Genomic DNA, 16,145 nt, shown 5'->3' with positions numbered 1-16,145 from the left:
AAAGTTGCTTTTTAATTGCCTTGCATCTTCAAATTCAACACAGAATTATTGTGAAAAGGATCTGGTCTCATTTAAAACACACAGACAGGCACATATTTAAGGCTCAGTGTTCTGAGGCTAAGCAGACTTTAAAAAGTAGGTGTCGTATGGAGCTAGACTGGGATTAGGCTTATTACCAGCCAGAGTGGAAACTGGCACAGCTGTAAAATGGGTTCATATACCCGCCTAACCCTCGCTGTTTCTCTTGCTCTGAGGATAAAATCCGAATCTCTGTTCAAGGCCTTCACAAAAGCAGGGTGAAGACTTTGCCAAAGGTACACTCTCATGAAAGCTGAAATTTTAAAACTCATTAGGCCACTAAGCCTCAAACATTCTTTGGACCATCCGACCCCACTGGCCTCTGAAAAAGGGGGGAAAAAAGAGATACTAAGCAAGCCAGGGGAAAAACAAATAGAGCCATTTAAAAGCTTTATCTAATTACCCCCACTGAGACTTTTTCGCTGCAGTCTGGCCGGCGGACAAAGAAATGGGGGTGGGGGGGTGTTCCCTGGGTTGTCTCTACCTTATCAGGACCACCCGCCCTCAGCGAGTCTGAAAGGCCTCAGGTGAATCCTGCAAGAGCAGGAAGCACCCAGTCTCCCCAGTCTTGGGGACTTTACAGAGGCTTTCAAATTCTCTTAGCATTACTTGCTTGAATCACACTGAGCAAACATCTCCACCCTCTCCCACTTCTTTTGTCTGAAGCACCTATTCAACAGGCCACCACCTTCACTGATGGGCCGACGGGCTCCCCTGTACCCTGGAGTACCATCAGAAACAAGATGCACCAGGAACTGAAAGGAACAGCTCCTTGAGCCCTCCTCCCAGGCTTCCCTTGGTCTCCACCAACCCACAGGGAGCAGTCTCTGGCTCTACTCCACACTGGCTTCCCTTCAAGCGAACGGAGAACACCCCGAAGGTGACCAGAGACCCCGAGACCGCCACAGTCCCACAGGGCAGCCCACGTAAAAAGTCTGTCTCCCTGACCGCCCCCCCCCCCACCTTCCTTGTTCTGCTACCTCAGTCGTGGTGAAAACACAGCAGATGGTTTTCCTCTCTATTCTGCCTTCTATGGGAGTGGGGAAATTAAAAATAAGTGATGCATTTCAGAAAGCACATCGTGTGCCTCCCTCTGTGTTTCATATGGTACACCTTTTACCTCTGATTTATGGGGAGGCCCCCCCGGGGCGTGGAAATCACAATCTGACCCCTGCTTTTTGAAGAGGGCCCTGCCTCTTTCTACGCAAAATCACTAAGTCTGAGAGAGAAAGCGAGAATGAGAACTCATGCACCCTGCCCCCTCCCAAAGAACCCACCCAGTTTCTTCATTATATTTGGATATAAAAAAATGTTACTCAACTTTGCTTGTTCAGTAGGTCAGATGTACGGAAGCAACTCTGAGACGGGGAAACCTCTAAATGAGCAGGCTTGCCTTTCAACCAAGAGATGATGCTTCCCAACCATGGCTTTAGTTAATTAAGACTGCAACCATTTTATCTCACTGTACAACTTCAAGATCCTTACACCTACTCACAGCAGAAATGTTAGGTAAATCACACTTTTTATTTTTATTTATTTATTTTTTTTACATTTGGTCACCCTTCCAAAGATACTCCAAATCTAATACAATTATTTTCAAAAAGGTATGAAAAACTGGGCTGAGTAAACTAAGATGGGGAGGTGGAGTCCTATCAAAGCCTAATCTAATCTCAGGCAAGGGGGAAGACGACGATTGTCCTGTTATCAGGAGGGACTATATTGCATACTTTCTACTGATACTATATTACATTTCTATCTTTTGAATGCAAATCTGTTTAATAAAGAGTAATGGAAGACATCACTTTGTGGATGAGCTAGATTTTCCAAAACAAACTAACCAATCTGCTCTGAATAAATGATCTAAGGTGATGTTGCGCACGTATATCCTCAGGAAGGGGAGGTTTAACCTGAACACATGGGTATCAGACAAGAAGTCCGCCCAGAGGAGCTGCCATCTGACACCAGAGTTGGTCAGAGAGCATGAACTTCAATTAAAAGACACTTACAAAAAGAGAGATTATTTAAATATGATAACAAAAGCAAAACAAACTTAACAGCCTACCTTCCCAGGTCAGAGGACATGGAGGATTCAGAAATTAATTAAATCTAGTAAATAATGTAAAACAGGGAAGGACTCCCTTTCAAAAATGCTTCGGTTAATTTTAGCATCCTTCTGTTTAGCTGCTTAGCAACCCTTATCCTATGACCTTTTAAGCACCACCTACTTTTCAGAAGGATAATGAATAGAAACATCAAAAGGATTCACTTCTGACTGTTTCTAGTGAGCACGTTTAACCAATTTTTGTAGAAGTTAAATTTATATTAATTATATCATACAAAACCCTAAAAGAGTAGAATTTTTTTAACATCATTAACCAGGAATTTTCCTTTGCTGAAGGTAATAAATGATGTTAACAACTGAGCATAAAGACAGCAAGCAAAGATTCCCAAACTGATCTTAGGAAGTGGATCAACACAGCAGTTTAAAATTGAAGAGTAAAAATGCAAGCCACATCATGGCAACTAGCTGCTGCCTGACGAGACAGCAGATAAACCAATAAACAACTCGATCAGATGCCCACTGACAGGGGAGGTTTGTTTTCCTTCTTCAACATTCTATACCTGGGTTGGATGCAAATAAGATCTCAGGAGTCTGCCTGAAGATATCTAAAATAAAAGACCCTTCAATCAAAAGGTCACTTGTTGGATGATGTAAATAGTTAGGAATGGATGCACCACCTGTGCTAGCTGAGTCAGACCCATCTTCCCCATCACAGAACAAACACTTGTCTGCCATAAGGGCTGAGGCTCTGAATTTCTGATGAGAAACTAAGTAGTCATCTAGAAAACCCCAGAGAATGATGTGCCATGTAACAGTAAGCATCAGCAGCATGTACCATGTAACCAGCAAATCCTTTAAAAACAAAACATCCCAAAATGCAACCTGCTTAGCAGTATTTTTAAGAATGATAAAACAGTGCAAGTTCATTAACAACCTAAAATGGAGCACAAGCTAAACAAATAACCAAATCAAAGGGCTCTCCCTTTCTTTTGTAAAAGTGGGGGTGGGTGGGAGAGAAGGTGTTTTTTCACACATTTAAAACTTGATAAAAGACATTCAAATGTTTAATTCATCAGTGTAACCAAAGCTCAAAACACATCAAAGCAGGATCCATCGGCGGGTACCCAGAAAGGTCCCTCCAAAATGCAGAGGTAAAACACAAACAAACAAACAAACAACAACAACAACAACAAAAAAACCCCTAACATTAGTGGTTCACCGTTGCATAAATTTTTGGGAAGACTAATTTCGAACCCATTTCTTCAAAAGTTCTGTGTGACTCTTGAAGGAAGCACAGAACTAAATGTTTAAGAAAAGGGAAAAAAAAAAAAGTTTCTGCCAGGACTCCAGCCTCTAACTTAGACTTCCGGGTTACACTGTGTCTCAGAACCATACCTGCCCACCCGAAGAAGCACCAGGTCTAGAGGATGCTTTTAAGGGCTATGGGGAGAAGAAGAAAAAAAACCAACAACAACCCTAAAACTAACAAAAACCATTCTCTGCTCTGCAGTTCCCTTTTCTCCACCTTCCACTAAAACTAAACTTATTTCAGAACACACTCATGCGCATGCACAGACCACTTCATGTCTAAAAGAAAAAAAGATCTCAAAAATATGGGATGCACATTAGCAACTCAGCCTTTGCAGAAATCATCTCAAGTCTCCTCTTCGAGACCGAAATACCTCGCTATTTCCAGCATCCCTATCCAACAGACAAACTTTATTTCCATTGACTTTTTAAAAGGCTAGGCTTAAATCTAAACTCTAAAACAAGCACGAGGCTTAATTTTTCTATTGATGAAAACCCTCAGACAGGTTTCTCAGCGTACCAAAAAAAGTTATATTTTTTATTCACCCTGCTATCTCTCGGCACCACCACCACCACCACCATCCCCCCAAAAAAGAAGAAGAAAAAACTCCAAAGTGCCCCGAATGTGTGCTGCTGCTGGCTCTGAAGCCGTGTAGAATTTCGTAATGGAATGTGAACTGCTCGTCCGGATCTGGGCTCACGTTCTATCTTCTAACCAGTAAGGAGCGAGGGAGGGCAAATCTGCTGAGCAAGGAGAAATACTTTCCTCCTCTTTTATAACCCATCACGGATGCACCGCGGACGCTGGACGCGAGCTGCACGCGGCGCCTGTCAACCGGCCCGCCCGCTGGCCGGTCCCCGCGACCCCCGGGTCCTCGTGTCCCCTGCGCCCCTCCTCTGCCCGGGGCCGCCCCCGCCCACCCCGCCCGCCCGAAAAAGAAAGTGGCCCCGCAGAGAAGTGGGCTCCGCCACCGCGTCCCGCACTCACGCGCCTGGCCCGGCCCCGCGAGCGGCCGGGGAGCGAGTCACCACATCCTCGACGCGACCCTCGGCCCCTTCCAGAAAACACGCCGCTTCCCAGGGAGGGGGCCGGCGACGGGAAGGACCTCCCCTGCTCCTTAGCAACCATTAAGGTCGCAGTTTCCTAAGAGACCGCGAGTGGGGAGGGGGCGCCGGGGGCCGGGCCCGAGGCCGGGTTGGGGGGGGGGCCGCACTGGATCCCCTGCCCCTCGACGCCGGCCCTCCCCCCCCACCCCCGCCCCGGCTCCGCGCTGCGAGCCGGGATGGGAGGAGGAAGGGAAGCCCCAGAACTCGGGAAAAATTGGTCCAGCGGGCGGCGGACAAAAGTTTCCGAGCGCGCTCCACAGCTGGGCGGCGAAGCGGGCCCGGCGGCCGGCCCCGCCTCGGATGCTCCCGGCCTCCTTCCTGTGCTCGTGACGGCGCCGGGTGCCGAGGTCCCCCCCCCCCCCGCGATGCAGGCTCCGCTCCACACCGCTGGCTCCCACGAAAACACGTACACCGCCAACGGAAGGGCAAGGGAACAATACGCGCGGACACGGCTCCGGCCCCCTCCTCCCCCGGTCACCCGGGGGCGGTGGTCGGCGTGACCCCTAGCCTGGAGCCGGGAACGGGAGAGGGCGCAGCGTTGCCCGCGGCCCCCTCCCGGCCGGCGCCGTCCGCCGGGGAGGATCAAAGTCCGCGGAGCAGGGCGCGGCGGATGCTCCCACCGCGCAGCCCCGAGCGGGCACCCCCGAGCGAGCACCCCAGGCGGGCACCCCCGGATACCTTGCGGCGGCGGGCGGGCGCCGTCATCTCCGCGCTTCTCGGCCCGAGAGGGACTCGAAAGTATGTAGGAGAAAAGTTTCCCCTCCCACATGGGGGGGAGGATGTCGGGGGAGAGAGGGCGGAAGATGGAGAGCAGCGCTGGGAAGATGTTTCTGGCCGGCGGTGCGCGCACCATCCGAGTCCCGGCGGTGCTGGTTAAAAATAAATTCCGCGGCGGGCGCGGCGGCGCGGGTCGGGCCGGATTCCTGCGCTCGGACGGCTAATATGGATGCGCATCAGGTCCTGGCGGCGGGGCGCTGCGGCGGCCGCGGCGGCTCGCGCTGGGAGCTGGTTGGCAGAGCCGGCAGCTCGGGAAGGGGAAAAGGAGCGGAGGAAGGGGAGGAGGAGGAGGAGGAGGGGGAGGAGGGGAGGAGGAGGAGGAGCGGCCCGGCGCGCAGCCCGAGGGGAGAGGGCTGCCCAGCTCATCCCCGGCCGGCCCCACCGCCCCGAGCGCACGTAGCGCGGCGTGGGGCGCTCGGGTCCTCGGCTCCGGGAAACGCCGAGTTTAAAAAGTACAACGCGCTCTGCACACTTCACCCTCCCCATCCCCAAAAGTTCTTTAAAAGGTCGCTCCCGCTCAGCCCTAGACATCTCGCTGCCACCCGAGTACCGGGAGCCAGAACCCCGGGCGCGTACTTACGGCCCGGCAGGGCTCTTGGCTCCCAGGCATGATGCAGTGGGCACCGGTGGGCTTCAGGGAGAGAAAGAGGAGAGATGCAAACTTGTTCCGGAAAAGGAATCAAAATGGCGTTTCTGGATGTGCAAAGTTCATCAACTCCGCAGTCACTTCCCCTCCTCCTCTTCTCCCACAGGGAGGGAGGTGGGCGAGGAGCTGGCGACCCCGGCGCCCCAGCCGTCGTCCCGGCCCCCGCCTCGGCCCCCCGCCCCGCTTCCTCGCCCGCACGCTCGGAGACTCGCTCTCCCCCTCTCACCCTGATAAGTAGACACATCACGTGTTGCTCCTGCGAGTCTCCTGGGGACGTGTTACTGAGCGGCGGCGGCGGCGGCGGCTCGGGCTGGGGAGTGGGGGGGCCCGCGGTACCCGCGGGTCCCCACCGCCGCCCCCGCCCCGATTTTAGCTAGGCGACCGCAGTTTCCATCCCGGGATGGATGGAGGTGGAGGCCCCCACCCCACCCCCACCGCAGCCCCAGGTTTGCCCCCACGCCCTCCGCAGGCGCCCCGGGCCAGGGGAGGGCCGGGCCGCCCCAGGGGAAGGGTCTCGGCCGCCGCAGCTGAGCGCGATCGCGATCAGCCCAGCGCTCGCCGGCCGGCCACCCTCTTGGACCACCGCGCCCCCTCCCCTCCAGCCCCTCACTTGCGGGCAACTCCCCGCCCCCGGCTTTCCATCACTTCACTCCAGGGTTTGTTTCGCTATTTTAACGGAGGAGACTGAGAGGCAGCGATGCCCGGGAGGCGCGAGAGGGGCGCCCCGGAGGCCGGGGGGTGGGGGTGGGGGCGTGGGGGTCGGGTTCCCTGGCCCGGCACCGCCCCGCTCGGTCTCGGAGGCAAACGGGAGGGTGAGCCCCACCCGCTCCGTTCCCTCTCCACGCGGTCCTCGCTCTGCATCCAGGTGGGGCGAGTAGATGATGGGGCAGGAGATTAAGGAACCAGCGCTTCACCCCGCCCCCAACTTAGGGCTGTTTCTCTCCCAGGGCCCGGTCCTTCTAGCTCTGGGGCTGCCGCCCGGGAGGGAGCGTGTTCTCCGTCCAACAAATTCAAAGCTCACTCGCCTTTTGTCACCTTCCCTTCCCCACACTCCACAACTGATGCTTAAGCGGGGGCTGCCTCGCCCCCAAGGGGCTGAGGATGGCACAGGCTCCTACCGCCCCTGTGTCCCCACCCCGCGACGGCACTGCTGATGCTGTGTCATCCACGTCGCCCTCCGAGGCACCAGGGAAGCCACACGCAATATCTCTTTCTTTCAGAGGGCTCCTGTTTCAACTCTGAAACGCAGGGGCCCTCCTTGGAGCTGCCTGTTCTCCATCCCCAAGGCGGCTGCCACCAGCTTCGGCGTGGCTTAGGCGGCCCAAGTTATCACGGAGCCCCAGAGAAACCAGGCCCGGACTGCTCTTCCTCCAACAAGCAGCTGACATGTTTCCCACTGTTAATACTTCTCCTACCAGGGTTCGGCGAGGAGCCTTTGGAAACATCTTTAGACAGATAGGGGATGATTGTGGTTTTGGAAAATAAACACCACCCCACTCCCCCAGTTTCTGAGGATAAATGTGCCTCCTAAATAGTTGTAGAGAATACTGCAGTAGAATTAAGCGTTGGAGAGGAGTTAGTAAGATGATGTTACGGGTACAGAAAGCTGGCTACTCTCTACTATGACCTTTGACCCCGGCTCTACCACACCAACTTTGCCCTACAAAGTTGTAAGTGCAATCACGGCCCTCTAATTTGTGGCCTTCCACAAGGGACCTTCCACAGGACCAGTGGCACTCCGGTTTTCAGGGCTACAGATAGGAAAGAAGTGTCTATGTAGGTATGGATGAAATTAATGGATTCTGGCCAAGACAGAACTTTATAGAACCAAGCAAACGCAGTTGGACCATTACCTCTGACGGGAGATAAGTAAGCTAAACCACTGCCCAAGAGGGAACCGATTCAGCTGCTTATTTCTCTGACGTCCAGAATCATCAACATTAAGTTTTCAGAACCTGTTACGTTTCCCAGGGTTGACTGTTTACTGAGGAAAACTAGTCAGAGAAACTTCAGCACTTGCATTTTCCTATGCCTCCCTGCTACTCCCACCCCATGTCCCCAAGTGTGTTATCAAGTGCTTTTGTGAAGGCAGGCCTGCCGGAGGAGGGAATGGGCAGGTCTCTAAGCAGGAGTAATATAGTTCACATGCTCACCACAGAATTGGTGGCTGGAGCTTCTGAGTCGTAACGTGGTCCGGGCAGAAGGCAAAAGAAGGGCCAGGTAGGGAATGCTAGTTTATTTAGTTGCCTTGCCTCGAGATTCAAGAATTATCAGCCATTCCTGGTCTCCCCGGCAAGTGGTAGGTTTGGAATAGGAACAACATCAGAGTTGGAATTTTGCTTGTAATTTTAGCTTATTCTGTAAAATACACTGAAACTTGCAAAGCTACATGAATTTTCATGACAAATCACCACCTTTATAATGTCATCCAGATAATACTGGCAACTAAAAAGAGAGAAAACCGTTTAGAAGTAACTTTTAAAAAACTGAATTCTAGGGGTGCCTGGCTGGCTGGCTCAGTCGGTAGAGCATGTGACTCTTGATCTCAGGGTCATGAGTTCAAGCCCCACGTCGGGCATGGAGTCCTACTTTAAAAAAATAAATAAATAAAAATTGAATTCTAATGATACAGGGCTCTGTGTTCATCTTTTCTAGCTAATTAGTAAGCTTGGGAGTCAAATGAGTTGTTCAAAGTTCTGTTTGTTCATACTCAATATAAATATCATTTATCTGACAAATATTTATTGGACATCTAATAGGTTAAAAGAGTCATGCTATCTAAACCAGAGAGAAATGCCTCTCCACACCCACTCAGGATGGCGAGAATCAAGAAGACAAATACTAACAAGTATTGACAAGGATGTGGAGACATTGAAACCCTCATACATTGCCAGTGGGAATGTAAAATAGTGCAGCCACTTTTAAAAACAGTTTGGCAGTTCCTGAGAATGCTAAACATAGCGTTGCCATATGATCCAGCCATTCCACTTCTAGGTACATACACAAGAAATGAAAACATATGTCCACACAAGAACTTGTACACAAATGTTCAAAGTGGAAACAACCCGAATAACCATCAGTTGATGAGTTACTAAACAAAATGCGGTATATCCATACACGGAGTATTAGTCAAAAGGAATGAAGCAGTGACACGTGCTATATTATCATCAATGTTGAACACATACTAAAGAAGCCAGACCCAAAAGGACAAATATTATAGGCTTCTGTTTATATGAAATATCTAGAAGAGGCCAATCTATAGAAATAGAAAAGTAGATTGATGGTTTGCCTAGGGTTGACAACTTCGGGAAATATGGGGATTGACTACCAATGTGTATGGAGTTTCTTTCTGTTCTTTTTAGAACCATGAAAATGTTCTAAAATTGATAGTGGTGATGGTTGCACACTCTGAATATACTAAAAAACACTGAATTGTACACTTCAAATGGGTGATTTGTATGGTAGGTAAGTTACAGTTCAATCAAGCTGATAAGTATATACATCAAGAAATTGTGCTAGGTTCTCTAGCAGAGAAGTGATACAAAAATGGATAATTCATATCCATGACTTAAAAGAATTTATAGTCTAATATCTGCATCCACATGAAGTAATCATGAAATGCAGACCAACGTATTAAGAACCATTAAATCGGCTGCAAGATTCAGGGGTTCAGAGAAAAGAGATCACTTCTAATAAGAGTGATCAAGAAAAGCTCCATGGAAAAGAAAGCCAATGGAGCTGAGCCATGGAGAACAGCTAGAAATTTTGTAGATGGAGCCTGGGATTAGAATCAGCAGATGCAAAGGCATGATTGTAGCAAGTCATGGGTCCTGTTCACAGATCAGGATGGAATCTAGTATGGCCGGATTATGACATATACAGGAATATGCGGTGACACGACCAAAAGGTAAACAAGTTGAGGCTCTACCACAAAGAATTCTGAATACCATCCATGGAAAACCTCAGGTATGAGGGCCTGACCTAGGGGAGGGGTGGAGGGACTGGAGGACAGAAGATCAGGAACCACTTCGGAGGAAGACTCCAGAAGAGCACCTGGTGGACCAGGGATGGGGATGTAAAGGAGCGAGGGCCCAGAGGATGCCTGGCTCTTAGCCAGGGTGGATGCGGGAATGAGTGACAGAATGAGAGAGGCAGAGGTAGAAGCCCATTTGAGGTGGAAGATGACTGAATAGGTGATACTGAGCCTGAGGTGGAAATAAATGGAAAACACTGTGCTGCTATGCCAGGGGAGAGAATCAAGAAGAAAAAGGATTGGAGAAGGCTGCGTGGATGAGGTGACTTTCGTGGAATCTCACAAGATGTGTAAGGTGTCCCCCAGGCAGAGACGAGGGGGCAGGGCACTCCAGACACAGGGAGCAGTGAGTAGTAAGCACAAGGGCACAGAGGCGGAAAACAAGGTCAGTTTCCTGAACTGCAAATACCTCACTCTGTGGCTGGAGCAGAGGGAGGAGGGGAGGCAGCAAGAGATGGAGCTGGAGAAATAGCCAGTGGGCCAGACCGCTCAGAGCTCTGTGCACCTCGCAGCTGACTTGGACTTTATCCAATGGTGAGGGCCTGAAAGGCTTAAGGAGGAAGGTAGACCGAGCTTCCCTCGTGGGACTGTGGAGAAGGGTCTGGAAGATTCGAGACAGGAAGGCTAGTTAGGGATTAACAGAAGAGCCCGTCTAAGAAATAATGAGGACCTGGGAAGCCCTGGCTGGAGAGGTAGGGAAGAATGGATCTCCTGGAAATATAATTAGGATGTAGATTCCAGAGAACTTGACCAATTCGACAGGAGAGAAAGGAAAACAATCCATCTGGAGCCCTGACCCAAGGGTGTGGCACCAAAAGAAGGGAAACCACCGTGGCAGCCATCGTGGAGTGACAAATGACGACAGCGCAGGGGTTGAGCAAAAACAGTGGGGCAGGTGGAGGGACTAGACCAGGTGGGAGACGTTACAGAGATGGAATCCACTGGGCTTGGGCCCGACTGGGTGTGGCATGAGGAGAAGAAGGGAGAATTAAAGAAGGCTGCTTCCCTGGGCTCAGGTTTGGTCCGGGGATGGGTAGTGGGTCCATTCACCAGTGGTGTGAGTGTTGAGGAGAGGCGGGTGGTATGTGGGAGATGCGAGGAGGCTGGAGCCAGGGCGAAGGCCCGGAGGGACATCTCAGGGACAGAGACGATGGGCAGGAAGAGCTAGAAGCTGAACCCAGGGGAATGCCTGCAGTTAAGTGGCTGGCCAGGGAGTGACCAGCACTCTCTCTTTTTCCTTTGAAGGAGCAAAACAGCCAAGGAAGTGGGGGCTGTCAAGGAAAAAGATGGTCGATGGTGTTCAAACGCAGAGAAATCAAGGCAAAGGGCCCCCAAAGGAGTGAGGTCTCAGAAGGTGAGTTGACTGGAGAGTGGGAGGCAGGGCCAGCACACGAGGGTTCCAGAGCCCCTGGAAGAGGAAGTGAAAGCCCGGCTCTGTTGAGAAGTTAGGTGATGAACGGAAGGGAGAGAAAAGAGCCACAGCTGCAGGGGGAAGAGCCGCCGTATGTCCCGAACACCTCCTAGGTGCCAGGCACGGGTCTAAAGGCCTCCTGTGGATTATCTGGCTTCCCCCCTCCGCCCGCCCACCCGCCTGCCGGGGAGGCGCTGTTATCATCCCTCTTCTGCAACTGACAAAACTGAAGCCGAGTCCCAACGTCACATGGCTGGTGGGGCTGAGACGCACCCCACACCGCCTGAGCCCAGAACCCGCTCTTCTACTGTGCTTGTCACTCAATTCAGAATTAAGTGGTGTGCTAATAAAAAAATGCCTACTTGGTTGGACTCCATCTCAATAAAATGTTCTTGATTGGGGTTGTGGAGAAGAACCACTGTCCATGAGGTTGTTTGTACAAGGATTTAACTAGCAAGATAAGTGAACGTCCAGCTTAAGTTTTGCTAATTTGGTTTATAACCACCACCACCCCCCTTCACATGAACCTAAAATACAAACTCTTTCTGCTCTGCAAGCATTTTGTTCTGTATGTACGACTACATTCTAAAGCTGTAGCCAGATACTGTGTATACCCAGGATGCTAAAGATGGTCTCGCAGAGTCCACACTCTTATGGTCTATACCACTTGTTCTCAGTTCGGGTGATTCTGACTCTCCCCCCGCCCTGGGGGATGTTCAGCAATGTCTGGAGACATTTTTAGTTGTCACAAGTTGGGGGAAGGGTACCACTAATATCTATGGGTAGAGGCCAGAATAGTGCTTGGGATCCTACAAGGCACAGGACAGGGCGCCTGGGTGGCTCAGTCGGTTAAGCGTCTGCCTTCGGCTCAGGTCATGATCCCAGGGTCCTGGGACCGAGCCTCATGTCGGGCTCCCTGCTCAGTGGGAAGTCTGCTTCTCCCTCTCCCTCTGCCCCTCCCCCGCACTTGTGCTCTGTCTCTCTCTCTCTCTCTCTCTCTCTCTTGCTCGCTCTCAAATAAATAAAATCTTAAAAAAAATTTTTTTTTAAGGCACAGGACAGCACCCACAACAGAGAATATGTGTCCCAAATGGCAGCAGTGCCACGGTTGAGAAACCCTGCTTGATGGTGCCTTGAAAATGATCTCTAGCGGGGCACCTGGGTGGCTCAGTCGTTAAGTGTCTGCCTTCGGCTCAGGTCATGATCCCAGGGTCCTGGGATCGAGCCCCGCACCGGGCTCCCTGCTCCGCAGGAAGCCTTCTTCTCCCTCTCCCACTCCCCCTGCTTGTGTTCCCTCTCTCGCTGTGTCTCTCTCTGTCAAATAAATAAATAAAATCTTAAAAAAAAAAGAAAAAGAAAATGATCACTAGGAATATCAGCATCCAGGAAGGAGGTTTCAGAATGGGTAAACCACCCAGACCACCGATGCCAAGGGGGAGGAATGTGGATCCAGAGAGGGAGAGAATACGGATACATGAAGAAGAAAATAGCTTTTGAAGGAAGGTGTGTGTCTGTCTACGGCAGGGAGATCAGCCTTGGAGGAAAAGAGGGATACTTCCTATTCTATGACAGGAAGAAAAAGAAAAAGAATAGTAGGAACATACTGAGAAATACTGGTGGGAAGCAGGCAAGTTGTGGGACTTCACATCTGATGGTTTGTTTGTTTTTTTAAAAGATTTTATTTATTTATTTGACAGAGAGAGACACAGCGAGAGAGAGAACACAAGCAGGGGGAGTGGGAGAGGGACGAGCAGGCTTCCTGCGGAGCAGGGAGCCCGATGTGGGGCTCGATCCCAGGACCCTGGGATCACGACCTGAGCCGAAGGCAGCCACTTAACGACTGAGCCACCCAGGCGCCCCCACATCTGATGGTTTTGAATATGGAAAAGCAGCAGAACCGGAGAGTGAGGGGAGCAGCGTGGCGCTGAGGCTTAAGGAGAAAAGAAATGTAGGAGTTGGTGGCAGAAAAATTCTGCTGTTTTAGCTTCAATGCCATGGAGCCACAGAAGAGAGAAAACATATGGTAGGGATTACAGACAGTTGGAAACTGAAATGAGTAAAATCCATCACAAGGGGGATGACACTGAAGGGGCTGAGCCTGAGAGCCAGGATGGTCAGGGCCACGGAGATGAGGAGGAAAAGCAGGCTGGGTGGCTGGGAGGGAGAGGAAGGTGCAAGGGACAAGCAGGGCTGCGACCCGGGAGGCAGACAGGCGCTCAGGGGAGGAAGAGAACGAAACGATTCTCGTGAGACAGAGCAGAAGTTGCAACCGCGGGCTGAGGACATGAAGAAAGCTATGAAGAAGGGGCAGGACACGAGTCCGTGACATGAATGGTCAAGGATGGTCAGAGGAAAAATGTGGAGTTGGTCCCTCAGGCGTTCTTGAGGGAAGTGTGTCTGAGAGGTCAGTAGGTGACCGGCACAGATGAGAAGAGGCAGGCATGAACAGACAGCACTCGTGTCAGAGGAGGTCTTGTGGGCTAAACTGTGTCTCCCCAAGTTCACATGGTGAAATCCTAGCCCCCAGTACCTCAGAATGTGCCTGTATTTGGAGATCGGGCCTTTACTGAAGTAATGAAGGTTAAATGAGGTCACAGGGATGGGCCCTGATCCAATAGGGCTGGTGTCCTTGTAAAAAGAGATTAGGACACAGATACACAGAGGGAAGTCTGTGTGGGGACACAGGGAGAAGGCGTCACCTAAGTGCCAAGGAGAGAGGCCTCAGGAGAAACCAACCTTGACAGCACTTTGATCTCCAACTTCTGGCCTCCAGACCGGTGAGAAATACATTTCTGTTGTTTAAGCCCCCAGCCCATGGTACTTGTTAGGGCAGCCTGAGCTGACTGCTACAGAGAGGAGGGATGTGAAAACATGGTGAGCCTCGTGTGGAAGGGACAGTGGAAAGCACATTCGTGGACTCCACAGCCTCCCCTGTGAGTGGGAGAACTAGTCTTTTTTTTTTTTTTTAAGATCTTATTTATTTATTTATTTGACAGAGAGAGACACAGCGAGAGAGGGATCACAAGCAGGGGGAGTGGGAGAGGGAGAAGCAGGCTTCCTGCGGAGCAGGGAGCCCGATGTGGGACCTGGGATCATGACCTGAGCCGAAGGCAGACGCCCAACGACTGAGCCACCCAGGCGCCCCAGGAGAACTAGTCCTGAGGAAAGGCTTTCAAAGGAAGTGATATCTCTGAAGACAAACCAAGTGTCCATGGAGGTGCAGAGGGAGGGGAAGTACTGTGGAGAAATCTGTCTTAGAACAAGGGGATCGGCGTCCTCAGTGGATTGCACACTTCTTGAAAGTGGGGCCTAGTCCCTCAAACGATTTCTCCACCCCCGTGCTAGCCCAGGGACTGCCATATTGCAGGTGCCAAATGAATCTGCTTTGCAAAGTGTGCAGAGATGGAGGGGTGGGGATGAACTTGAAAGGGCTGGGGGCACAGGGGAAGCTGCTTTGCCCAGGGGTGGCAGAGAAGCCAGGAAGGGGTTTGCCCAGGGGTGGCAAATATAGCAGCAGGCTGAGAGGCAGGTGGAGAGAGATGTCCTTTAGAATTTCCAAATCCCCTTACTAAGGCAGCCCATTGAACGCTCCCTCTCAGATAAGCAGGGCAGAGTCATCGGGATGGGCTACTGAAAACACCTTTACTCAACTGCTGTTAGCCTAAATACGTTATTCCTCTAGCTACTCAGATAACTCGAGGAATGCGTTATTTCTGGTGGCTGACAGTTTTCCCTTTAAATGTGAACCGTTTGGAGTAGAATTTTTTTCTAAAATGTATTATGTACTGCTTGCTTTTTCTCCCTTTTCTAAAAAAAAAAATCAGAAAATTAAGATAGGAACAAAATGATAGTATCGTAAAGTTCAAATATTATATTGGATTGTTGTACAAAGATAACTTTTTGTAAACAAGATTTGTGCTAGGCCACCAAGTGATCATATCCTCAAGAAACTATTCATCCTTGAGGTATGTAATAGCTATTTCCTAGCATACCCTGAGACTCCACAGTAAATTCCAATTTGAGTTTCTGTCTGCTTTTTGTTATTTTCCCTCCCTCGTTATCTGGCTATCCCTGTCCCTTCTTTCTGAACTCAGTGTGCCTGCCAACAGCAACCTCCTCTTCCCTTTCTAATTGATCGTTTCTAATCCACAGTGGTTAGGAAAACTGCATCACCAACACTGTTAAGAAATGTGTCAAAAGTAAGCCTGAAGACCATCACCTCCTTCTGCTGCCCAGTAGCCGAAACTTGCTTATTTCCTGATGATCATTTGGGTTTTAGATTGATGAATTCTTAGCATATTTCTAAATTATAAAAGTTGTTTTAAAGATATCAGCATAGGGGCGCCTGGGTGGCTCAGTAGGCTAAGCATCTGACTCTTGGTTTCAGCTCAGGTCATGATCTCCCAGTCCTGGGATCGAGCCCCACATCGGGCTCTGCACTCAGTGTGGGGTCTGCTTGAGATTCTCTCTCCCTCCCCCTCTGCCCTTCCTAGCTTGTGCTCTCTCACCCTCTCTCTCTCAAAAAAAATAAATTAAAAAAAAAAAGATATCAGCATATAGGGAAGGATAAATAACTCTTCTAAGCCACTTGCCCTCCGTGATGAGAGTTCATTGCTTACTAGAATTTTAAAATAATGGAACCTCAGGGGATACAAAAGGGCCAGTTGTCCCTCCTTCTGCCTTCAGACAAGATGGTAGGTATTAGAAGAATTGCTTTCCTTTC

At 50.6% G+C, this 16,145-nt stretch overlaps 1 protein-coding gene across 11 annotated transcripts in view; it reads right to left on the bottom strand.

Moving 5' to 3' along the window:
* The window catches only part of RREB1 (ras responsive element binding protein 1), a 172,918-nt gene that overhangs the window by 120,216 nt on the left and 36,557 nt on the right, over positions 1-16,145 (bottom strand). For 6 of the 11 annotated variants that reach the window (XM_078055673.1, XM_078055674.1, XM_036103906.2 and 3 more), the window contains exon 1: positions 5,913-6,196. The exons of 1 other annotated variant lie outside the window; for it this stretch is intronic. The gene's annotated coding sequence lies outside the window, so the exon portion shown is untranslated. 4 more of the 11 variants (XM_078055668.1, XM_036103909.2, XM_036103907.2 and 1 more) reach the window with 4 other exon arrangements.

Source organism: Halichoerus grypus, chromosome 9 (genome assembly GCF_964656455.1).
Source record: "Halichoerus grypus chromosome 9, mHalGry1.hap1.1, whole genome shotgun sequence".
NCBI lineage: Eukaryota > Metazoa > Chordata > Mammalia > Carnivora > Phocidae > Halichoerus > Halichoerus grypus.
The sequence above is the reverse complement of the archived record's forward strand: the minus strand, read 5'-3'. Positions and strand labels throughout refer to the sequence as shown.